The following is a 12,470-nucleotide window of genomic DNA, read 5'->3' on the forward strand; positions in this document are numbered from 1 at the left end:
CACATATATATATATATATATATACGACAGGCTTCTTTCAGTTTCCGTCTGCCAAATCCACTCACAAGGCTTTGGTCGGCTCGAGGCTATAGTAGAAGACACTTGCCCAAGGTGCCACACAGTGGGAATGAACCCGGAACCATGTGGTTGGTAAGCAAGCTACTTACCACACAGCCACTAACAATTCTGCCAGCTTTCTGCATAATATGATATTAAAGGATTAATGCAAAAAGTTTAATACTCATTCATTGTATAACTTTCTGTCTTGTTTTAGAAAGTTCTTTACATTAAGAGGTTAATGTTATTATGTTCGAAAGGTGGTGAGCTAGCAGAAGCAGAAGCATTAGCACGCCGGATGAAATGCTTAGCGGTATTTCGTTTGTCTTTATGTTCTGAGTTCAAATTCCACCGGGGTCGACTTTGCCTTTCATCCTTTCGGGGGTTGATAAATTAAGTACCAGTTGCATACTGGGGTCAATCTAATCGACTGCCCCCCCCTCCCCCAAAATTTCAGGGCTTGAGCCTAGAGTAGAAAAGAATATATACCTTTGAAACACTCCTTATTTAAACCAGCTATATCTGACACAAGTATTTATGTTTTATGTTCAAACTGGCCAGATCTAGCCTCTCTTACCTACCCTACAATGTCATTCTAAAAATATACAATCAACATCATTGAAATTTCAAGGTTATGATATAATGCATGATTAATTCAAAATAATGTGAATAAATATGCATTACGTTTGACAGAATATGTGAATGCAAAAAGGGTTAATCAGTGACACCAGAGAAGATCTATAATGTGGGAGGAAATACTGAAAAGAGAGGACTAGTTTTAATTCAAAGCTGGAACACGACTTTTGAGTGGTGGTGATGATGATGATGATGATGGTGATGATGCTTAAAAGAAACTATAATTGTAATACAAACTTTGTGGTTTTATGTAGTTGCCAGTTAACTTTCAAGTTAAAAATCATAAATTTTTTTAAAAATATATATAACTAAATAACTTATTTTATATGTGTGTGACTGTCTAGCTGTGTGTATATATATATATATATGTGTGTGTTTGTATGTATATATATATATTTACGCATGCACACACACAAACCTTATTTTAGCTTCTTTATAGTAAAAAGGAAAAGCATTTTTTCGTCACTAATTTCAGTTTCATTTCTTTAGAAATTCTGAAAAATTATTGAGGTCAAATGTTGTGATTGGATTAGCTGTCACTTAAGGGAGAAATAAAAAAAAAAATCCCCATTTGTTTCGTATCTTATTTAAATTTTTTTATTTTTTATTTTACACTGAATAGAATTTTTTGTTTTGCTTTTTACAACTGCTTTATTATTATTTTTTTTATTATTATTTTTCTATACCATTTGGAGTTTTTATAAATCACATAACTTAAACACCTTCTTGAACTTTCCTTTGATAAATGCAATTTGAATGTTTTTTGTTTTTTTGTTTTTCTTGTAAATAATTATCAAAATCAAAAATTCTATGTAAATGCTGTCTTTGTGAATAACTAAAATTAGTTGATAGAAGAACATTTACTTCTTTGGAAGAGTGCGATGATGTTAAGAGAACTTAATTTTAGAATGAAAGAACATTACTGTAGCAAATTTATCCAAAATTTCTTCTCCTTATACTTTACTCACTTCTTCCTCTCGACTCTTCTCTCTCTTTTTTCTTTTGCTCTATTTCTCTTTTTCATCATCTTTCTCCCCCCCTCTCTCTCTCAATATATAAAAAGGATTTTAAACATATATACCTTTCTTTAATTTGTCTATTTCTTCTTTCTCTTTATCTCTCTTTCTCTCGTATAAAATAATTTTACAAAGTTTATAAAAAAAAGATTAAAAAAATTACCTTCATCCATTAATATCTTCAATAATAACAAAAACAAAATGTGCCTGCCGGATTGGTTGTGTCACAAAGAAGCTTGCTTTGCAACTACAGGGTTCCAGGTTCAGTCCCACTGTTTGGCACCTTGGGCAAGTGTTTTCTACTATAACGCTGGGCTAACCAATGCCTTGTGAGTGAATTTGGTAAATCGAAACTGTATGGAAGCCCATTGTGTATACAGGTGCATGTATGTCTTTGTGTTTGTTTATATCCGTGTGTAACTTAACAGTTTGGTACAAGAGTCCAACATATTATCCCTTCAGGGTTGATAAATTAAGTACCAGTTGAGTATTGAGGCCGATGTAGTTCACTGTTGATTGTAAAGATCCCCTTTCTTACACAAGAAATTTCCCATAACTATTTTGGCAACTTACATTATTATTATTATTATTATTATTATTATTATCATTATTATCATTATTATTATTATTAAAGCTGTTCCGCTGCCGTCGCCGTCGTCGCAAACTCCTCGCCTAATTTCTATGTAAATCGTTAGCAGGCTGGGTAAAGTGCTAAGAGGCATTTTGTCTATCTTTACTTTCTGAGTTCAAATTCTTCTGAAGTCGACTTTGCCTTTCATCCTCTTTGAGTTCGATAAAATAAATACCAGTTATACGCTGGGGTCAATGTAATCGACTTACCCACTTCCCTGAGATTGCTGATCTTGTGCCAAAACTTGAACCCATCAATCTGATCCTAGAGTCGCCAGACAACATCTGAAAGCCACTTAACTCTTTCATTCCTGTATTCATTTTGAGATGCTCTGTATTTCTTTCAATTGTTTTAAATATAACAAAGAATTTAATAAAATAACTTAGTTACCATTCAGCTAGTGTTAGGAACATAAATTGTGACTAAGGTTTGGTGGAAGATTTTGATTCAATACTTATGAAAAAACAAGACATTTTGTACTCAAGAGTCGGAGCCAGTTTCAGCCAGGTTGGTAACAAAAGGGTTAATCACAGACATGGAATAGTTCACTTTAAAACATTTCTTTGCTCCCAGACTTTCATTCTAATTTCAAGATCTCTGACCAACTTTTGTCCTACTTTGCTCTCCTTTTCCACTCAAGAGAAATTAAAATTTTTAGTTTTATTTTTTTAAACACTGATTCGATATTGTTGTTATTAACTAAACTTGAGACAACATGCTTTTAATATATTGCACAGCTTAATAGATTGACAAACAGGACAAGTAACTGTACACTCATTCATACATACATACTTTCATACACACATACACATGTCCTCTTTGTCTGTCTGTCTGTCACTCTCTCTCTACTTTCTTTTTATAATCCTCATCAGCAGTATCACTGTGTCATCCGAAGTCAACAATAATTTTAAATTATTGTTTTAACCAATGCCTCAAATGTTAGTTTCTGTTATTATTTTTATTGGCCCTTGTGGCAAATGAAAGAGTTTATTATTATTATTCCCTCCCCACATCCCTTCTTCAAAATTGTTAGCCAGCTGGTCTAAGTGGCATGATTGATAATTCTTTCTATAGCTTGTTTTTTTTTTCTTCTTTATTTTTTTCTTTTTTCTTTTCTTGTTATAAAGATAAAAAAATAAATTTAGGATTGTTTTTATTATCATTTTAATGTCTGAGATTATACGCTCAGTTATTGGTTGAGAGCATGGCTGACACCTCTCACTCGAAACAGTCTTCTTGACATTCCAGTCTAAAAAACAAAATGAGAGAGAGACAGGGAGAACAGGAGAGAGAGATAGAGAGTGAAAAATTACTTTGGGTTATTATTTCATTTTAACTTAAACAGGGGAGGAGGAGGAGGAGGTGACTGTGAGAAAGCAATTCAAATATTTACTTCTTTATTGCCCGCAAGGGGCTAAACATAGAGGGGACAAACAAGGACAGACAAAGGGTTTAAGTCGATTACATCGACTCCAGTGTGTAACTGGTACTTATTTAATCGACCCCAAAAGGATGAGAGGCAAAGTTGACCTCAGCAGGATTTGAACTCAGACCGTAGTAATGGTTAAAATACAGCTAAATGTTTCGTCCAGCATGCTAACCATTCTGCCAGTTCATCATTTCTTTCTGCTATAGGCATAAGGCTTGAAATTGGGGGAGTGGGGAACCATGGTATGTTATATAAGTTACAAGGCCATGAATTCAGGGGTTGAAAAGCAGTTGATTTGACTAATACTTATCTTATTGACCCTTGGAAGGATAGAGGGCGAATATGACATCTGTGGGACTTGAACTCAGTATATAAAGGGCCATAACTAAATATCACAAGGCATTTTGTGCAATGTTCTAGCAATTCTGTCAGTCAAACTTATATTTTTAGTTGGAGGACGAGAAAGTGTCTGAGACTGCCATTTGAAGCAGCAGCTGTTAATGGCCCAAAGGTGCCAAAGTAACTTAACTCTCACCAATTCCCTTTGGCAGAATAAATGAAAATAGGCACCGTGTGGAGGTACCTACTCTGGTTGTAAGAAATAGGCACACTGTATATTTAATGAATACTTTCTTACCTTAACCCGTCATGGTTCAGTGTAATAGATGTAGGTAGGGACCAGATGTAATAATAATGGTTCCTTGCTTCTTGGATTCAAGTCCTGTTTGTCAGCCTTTAATCATCAATATTGGAATTACTATTTCAGTGGAATCATGTCCATGGAATCTACATCATCATCATCATAAATTTAACATCCTCTTCTCATTGCTTTTCATTGGTCAGACAGTTCATTGAGGCAGATTTTCTACAGTCAGGTACCCTTCCTTGGAGAAGCCTGTTGCTGTATTTTTCAGCATACAGGTTGATGTGGTATGTAGTGCAAACATGTAGTATAATTAATTAATCAAGCATCATTGCTCTCTTTTGAAATCTTGCTGCATTTTACATAGAATTTTTGGTTCTTCAAAGTTGACCTACCTTTTTATTTTGGTCTGAAAAATTGATCTTGCATGCCAGAAAATATTGTATCTTAATTAAAGAACAAGCTCATTGAACAATGCCTCCACCACCACCACCACCATCACAAAAACTAAACTACAAAGGTGGGATGGTCACAACTGGAATGCGATTTAATCAGGGCTGACCTCTGATTAAGCAAACAAACCCTACAAATTTGTGACCTTGTAGCAGTCTAAAAAATATATTCTCTTTCACTTCAGCTGTCTGTCTCTCCCTCCCCCTCTTTCTCTCTCTCTCTCTCTCTCTCTCTCTCTCTCTCTCATCAAATGGTGTATAATTTGTTGTGACTTAACAAAAGCCTTCCCCCCCACCGCTGTCACTTTAACCCACAACATATAAACCAGAGACATCAGTGGTTGCCATGGAATGGAGGGGACTGGCAGGGGAGTGGGAAGGAGATTGATTCACTTGCCTTTTTGAAGACATTTTTCCCCCCTTTTTGTATTACCACTTGATGATGACAGTGACGATGATGATGATGATGATAGTTGTCATATTAAGTGGTGGTGGTGGTGGTGGTGGTAGCAGTAGATGTTACTGTAAGAAATATTAGAAAATGCAATAATGAATGAAGAGAGAAAAATGTAATATGTATGTCTGTGTACATATACACACATATATATAATATAATATATATGACTGACTGCTTGTTAAAATAACACTAGCCAACTGCATAAAATAATAATGATGGTGATATATTTTATTTGCCACAGGGGCATCAATAAAGGGAACATAGTAATAATTTCTTTTATTGGCCACAAGGAGTGATGGATGAAGAAACATTACAATGCTAGCAGCTTTTTATTTTTTGTTTTTTTACCAGAATCAATTATGAAAATAAAGAAAAAGCCAACCAGAGAAAACTTGGGCTTCTATGTGGCCATATGGTTTGTTAGAAAATTGCACTCTCATTTCTCAGAAAAGAACACTTTGGATAATATAGTTTTTGGTTCTCTTGCACATTGGAAAAGGCAGTGGGGTCATGGCAGGAGTGCCTTTGATCACAAGTCTATTCAGTCAGAGCTGATTAGGGTTAAACGACAGCAGAGAAAAAGAATAATTAGAAAGAAAGCTATAGTGAAAGTAGCTTAAAATCTATTCTATCATTAACATTAAATAAGCTGGCAGAGTCATTAGCACGCCAGACTAAATGCTTAGCAGTATTTTGTCAATCTTGACATTCTGAGTTCAAATTCTGTCAGAGTCAGCTTTGCCTTTCATCTTTTTGAGCGTTGATGAAATGAGTACCAGTTGAGCCCTGGGGGTTCAATGTAATGTGCCAAAATTTGAAACCAATATTGAGATGGTGAGCTGGCAGAGTGCTCCGTGGCATTTCTTCTCGTTTGGCATTCTGAGTTCAAGTGCCTTCGTCATTGATTTCGCCTTTCGCCCGCTTTTGGGGGGTGGGTTGGCGGGTGGTTGTTAGGAATAAAGTACCAGTCATATAATCAGCTTCTCCACTCTGCACCAAATTCCAGCCCTTGTGCTTATTAGTGGAAACATGGGGGAGGTGGATTGGCGGACATGCTAAAGCATCACACACACAAAAAAAATGCCTTGTGGTATTTATTCTGGCTCTTTGCATTCTGAGTTCAAATCCCTCTGAGGTCAACTTTGCCTCTCTTCCTTTCAGGGTCAGTAAAATACCATCCAAACATTGAAGCGGATGTAATTGACAAGAACTCCCTCCCCTCAAAAATATTTTAAAAAAATTTCAAATACTGGCCTTGTGCCTAAATTCGGAACAATTTTTTTAATATCAGCTTTTCCTTCCTAGATTCATTATTCAAAATAATAATTAGTTTTTATTATTAATTTATTTATTTATTCAGAATTCTTTACTGGCTCAGTTTTACACTTTAATGTTTCGCATATTGACAGAGAGAGAGAGTGGGTGGTGGGTGGGGAGAGGGGGACTTAGATTAAGAAATTTCATTCGATTTATCCATTGTTTGTTTGTTTGTTTTATTTCTTTTCTTTCTTTCATTCGTCTGTTCATTCTTTCATTCTTTTTATCTCTCTCTCTCTCTCTCACAGTAATTCTCTTGTCTTTGGTTTTTATGTATATCCAATCCAATATCGTCAGGTATTGATTTGTATATGCCTAAAATCTGGGTCACTTACTGAATAACTATGAAAATTTCTGTCCATGATGAAGGAGCATTCCTTTTGCTAAGAAATAGACAAATGTACTCACTCATTGTAGTAGTAGTAGTAGTAGTAGTAGTTGTAGTTGTAGTAGTAGTAGTTGTTATATTCTATGCGCCCTCTCCTTCTCCCTTTCTTTCCCTGCTGCCCATCCCCTCTTGTTTTATGCATCTCTTGTATTTTCCATTGACATAGTAGTTTTTCTTTTGTTTTCCTTTTGCGCTTTGTCACATTTTAGAATTGCAATGCTTTTCATTTCTGCAATGTATAAGTGATAGTATTATCAATGGTTTTATATACTTCCCTCCACACAAATGTGTATGTGTGTGTGTGTGTGTATGTGTGCACAAATAAATGATATATTTATGTTTGCAGTACATACATCATTCATGTGTATGATATATGTATGTGTGTATATATATGTATGTAGGCACAGCTTATATCTGATAGATTCTAAGTATCTAGTATATATGTACTTAAATAAAGTGTAGCATCTATATGTTCATCATAAAGGCTTACACACACACACATTTTATCATTTTGATGGTAAAGTTATAGAAGCTACTGATAATAAATATACTGACATTCTTTATATTACAAGACAGAATCTATAAAATATTTACTTTATTTATTTATTTATTTTTCACTAATATATACCATACTGGTCTTAGAGATTTATGTTGCAGCTTCTCTTGTTGTTCCTGTTTCTATATATAATATACTGACAGACCTAAACTTAATGTTGCCAAAGCCATGAGGTTAAAAAGTTTGCTTTCACAAGAACATAATTCTAGTTTTGATCCCATTGAACAACATTCTGGATGTTTTCTGCCATATGTTTGAATTAATCCTTGGTTTTGTAAGTGAAGTAGGTAGATGGGGTTTCAGTGGGTTCGACACCTCCCCCGACCCCACTGCACGGTACCTTGAGATGTCTTCTAGCAAAATATACTCTCTTACTCTTTGAATCTTTTACTTGTTTCAGTCATTTTTGACTGCGGCCATGCTGGAGCACCGCCTTTAGTCGAGAAAATTGACCCCAGGACTTATTCTTTGTAAGCCTAGTACTTATTCTATCGATCCCTTTTGCCGAACCGCTGAGTTATGGGAACGTAAACACACCAACATCGGTTGTCAAGCGATGGTGGGGGGACAAACACAGACACACAAACATATATATATATACACATATATACGACGGGCTTCTTTCAGTTTCCGTCTACCAAATCCACTCACGAGGCTTTGGTCGGCCCGAGGCTATAGTAGAAGACACTTGCCCAATGTGCCACGCAGTGGGACTGAACCCAGAACCATGTGGTTGGTAAGCAAGCTACTTACCACACAGCCACTCCTGCGCCTATGTGAAACCAAATTTATGTGTTTCCACTTTGGTCCCACTGCATGGCACTTTGGGCAAGTGTCTCATTCCAGACTTGCTCTCCCTGTACAGTATCCTGGGGAAAGTTACTAATTCCAGGTTCGGTCCCACTTCATGACATCTTGAGCAAGAGTGGAATTGGGTATAAAACACAGATTTCTTTTTGCCATAACCCAAGAGTTGTGAGGTGGGTTCAGACTTTAATCCCATAAAATTTCTCATACCATAATCTTGGCATTTTAAGTGAAATTGAGTAAACCCTTGAGATCATTGGTTCTCAGCTGGGGGTCTTATATGGACCTTTGAGGGTTCATATAAGATTTTGTTGTTAAAATTTATCTGCAGTGGTAAGTAACTTGCTTATCAACCACATGGTTCTGGGTTCAGTCCCACTGCGTGGCACCTTGGGCAAGTGTCTTCTGCTATAGTCTCAGGCTGACCAAATTCTTGAGTGGATTTGATAGATGGAAACTGAAAGAAATACCGGTGTTAGAATGGGGATAGCTGATGAAGGAGATGTTCTGTATGTGGCCTGTGTGTTTTCTGTACTCGTTTATCATTTTGTCTACACTTTGTTTGCAATGTCCTGTACCCATATATGCATCTATATATACAGGTAGATGTAAGTATGTACATACATGTACGTATATATGCATATAATCATTTATTATTTGTGTTACACACACACACACACACACACGTTTGTGTTTGTCCCCCCTTCACTTGACAACCGATGCTGGAGTGTTTACGTCCCCATAACTTAGCAGTTTGGCAGAAGCTACTAATAGAATAAGTTCTAGGCTTACAAAGAATAAGTTCTGAGATTGATTTGTTCGACTAAAGGCAGTGCTCCAGCATGGCCGCAGTCAAATGACTGAAACAAATAAAAGAGTAAATTGGTTATATTTCTACAATGCACAAAATACCTGAGCAATGTTTTCAAATGCAATTCTTAATAATGTTCGATTATAAAGATATAGAATTTTAAAAATATTGAATGGCTACGAGGATCCGTCCACCTGAGTCAATAAATGGTTGAGAGCCATGTCTCCATCCATGGATTGTTTGTCGTACTTCTCTTCTTACCTAGTTGTAAATCATTTAAAAACAGACTAAATGGAACAAGAGACACATAAGATGGAGAGTCATTGAAGAGGTCACAGGATGTGTGACAAATGATTTCTTAGACAAAAGAGAGAACAATAATAATAATAATAATAATAATAATAATAATAATGGTTTCAAATTTTGCCACAAGGGTAGCAATTTTGTGGGGAGGGGACGAGTCAATTACATCAATCCCAGTCTTCAACTGGTGCTTATTTTATCGACCCCGAATGGATGAAAGGCAAAGTCAGTCTCAGCGGAATTTGAACTCAGAACGTAGAGGTGGTCAAAATAAGGAATAATAATAATAATGATACTGATAGAGGTAAAGTGAAGGCCAAGCATATAGTGCATGTGGTTAAATGGCTAAAATATGATCATCCCTAAATATACCAATAATTATAAGCAATTTTTAAAAATGTATTTTCTTTTCTTTTTATCTTTCTAGTTACCTGAGATGATTTGTAATTATTATAAAGCTGACATAAGCTTCTGCTTTGGTTATTACTGGTAAGTTGATCTTTCTTTGTCTCTTATAGGAAAAAAAATAAATAAATGGTGTTACCTATGACCTCTGAGGTCAGTATGGTCAATCTGGTTTATGTTCAGATTAAACATATGCAGCTTAAACTTGTTTTGGCTGTTCATGTCACACAGGGGAGTGCAATTCTGATATCAAAGAATTTCTGTGAAGTACTAACTCTGTGTGTGTGTGTGTGTGTGTGTGTGTGTGGCACGAGAGAGGCATGCGGTGATGGAAAGAGTGGGATTGGTGAGGTGTGGTTTACTGCTGTTGTTTAACTCTATCAGGTCAACCTTGAGTAATCAAACCTGTGTTGAAAAGCATTCCAGCTGTGACCATCCCAACATTTTAACATTTTAACATTTTGGATTACATTACCTTAATTGTCCTTGGTCCAGTGGTTAGGGTGTTGCACTCACGATCACAAGATCGTGGTTTCAATTCCCAGATCAATGGCACATTGTGTTCTTGAGCAAAACACTTCATTTCATTTTGCTTCAGTGTGTTACAAGGCTGGCCCCTTTGAAATTACAGGTACAATAGAAACAGGAAGAAAGAGTGAGAGAAAGTTGTGGTGAAAGAGTACAGCAGGGTTTTCCACCAATCCCCTGCCAGAGCCTTGTGGAGCTTTAAGTGTTTTCACTCAATAAACACTCACAACGCCCAGTCTGGGAATCGAAACCACGATCCCATGACCGTGAGTCTGCTGCCCTAACCACTGGGCCATTGCACCTCCACATGTATATATGTATACTGTTGGGGAGCATGGATGAAGTAATGTAATTGTTTCGTTCTGTTGTTCTCATTTCTTTATATTCTGTTGCTCTTTGTTTGCTTACCTTTTGACAGAAGGTTTTTTTCATTACAATATCAATATCACATCAAATTTTTTATTCTGCCATTGAGAGACAATCATAGATGGTGGCAGTCACTGTGGATTATCTTTTATTTTATCTTTTGTTTATTTATTATTATTTTTTTACTTGTCTCATTCATTGGGCTGCGACCATGCTAGGGCACCATCTTGAAGTGTTTAGTCAAGTAAATCAACACCCCTCCCCCCGTATATAGTTTCTAAGCCTGGTACTCATTCTGTTGGTCACTTTTGCCAAACCATTAAATTACAGGGATGTGAACAATCCAACACTGGCTATCATGAAGGGGTGGTTTGGAGAACACACACACACACACACATTCACCCTCAAGGGCATTGGTCAGCTTGGGGCTATAGTAAAAGACACTTACTCAAGGTGTCACACAGTGGGACTGAACCTGAGACTATGTGTTTGCAAAGCAAGTTTCTTACTCACACACCATTATCAAATGGTGCTTATCAAAATTAGCAGGTGTCAAAATATAACCCAGGACATTGTCAAATTTTCTGCCTAATGTTATCAACTATTGTTATCTAAAAAGCTCCATCTGAAAGCAATCCCAACTTTCATTGTAATTAAAAAAAAAAAATTCTTTTTGTTTTCCTTCTTGTCCCCTTTTTTTTTTTTGCTGTTATTGATCCTATTACTATACATACTACAAAAGTAACCCTGCAAAAGCTCCCCACCACCACCACCACCTTGCTATTCTTCCAATCACAGCCTAGAAGTACCTACCCTGTCCACATGTAAACAACACTGCCAAAAATTTATATGTCAAAATCTTTTGCATGCTTCGAGGTCATTAATTTAAGTTTAGACCCATTTAAAAGAATAAAAGAATTTAGTTAGAGAAACATTTGCACAAAATCTACTTAAAATGACTCAGCAAAGTTAATTTAAGGAAACTAAACGCAACTGCACGACTTATTTCAGTGTTTATACATTTTAAAAATAATATGTAATTTTTAAATTACCTTATGGCTGTATTAATAAGATAAAAAAACAAAAATTCAGCTTCTTTTAATGATGATACATTTCTGCCTGAAGGAATTGGCATATCGATTATTAGACACAGTAGTTTCTTTTGGTTATGCATTTACTACATCAGTGTGGTTGAGGCAGTACCTCAAGACTTCTATTCACAGCCATGCCCCCCCCCTTTTTTTTATTGTCACATGACTTTTGTATGTTTGTTTGTTTTTTTAAATTGTTGTCTTTTTTACATTATTCTTGGGGTTTTACTCACACAGTTTGTGGATTATTTCAATTTAGTAATGCCTCAGGATTATCTCGAAGGAGAAGTCCTCCTACCTTGTCTTTTCTTTTCCTTTCCTCTTTGTAGTATAGACACACACCTCTCTCTCTCTCTCTCTCTCTCTCTCTCCCTCTACACACACACACACACACACAGATACAAACATACATGCACTCACACACACTCACATGTACACACACACACACACACACATATATATATATATATATATGTATGTATGTTTTTATATATATATATATATATATATATATGTATGTATGTTTTTATATATATATATATATGTATGTATGTTATATATATATATATATATATAT

General features: G+C 35.8%; 1 protein-coding gene across 1 annotated transcript in view; it reads left to right on the forward strand.

The window, feature by feature from the left end:
- The window catches only part of LOC106872674 (bromodomain adjacent to zinc finger domain protein 2B), a 268,130-nt gene that overhangs the window by 15,619 nt on the left and 240,041 nt on the right, over positions 1-12,470 (forward strand). The window contains exon 2 of the mRNA XM_052974123.1: positions 9,931-9,992. The gene's annotated coding sequence lies outside the window, so the exon portion shown is untranslated. The remainder of the gene's footprint in view (positions 1-9,930; positions 9,993-12,470) is intronic.

This window comes from Octopus bimaculoides, chromosome 17 (genome assembly GCF_001194135.2).
Source record: "Octopus bimaculoides isolate UCB-OBI-ISO-001 chromosome 17, ASM119413v2, whole genome shotgun sequence".
In the NCBI taxonomy this organism is placed as follows: domain Eukaryota; kingdom Metazoa; phylum Mollusca; class Cephalopoda; order Octopoda; family Octopodidae; genus Octopus; species Octopus bimaculoides.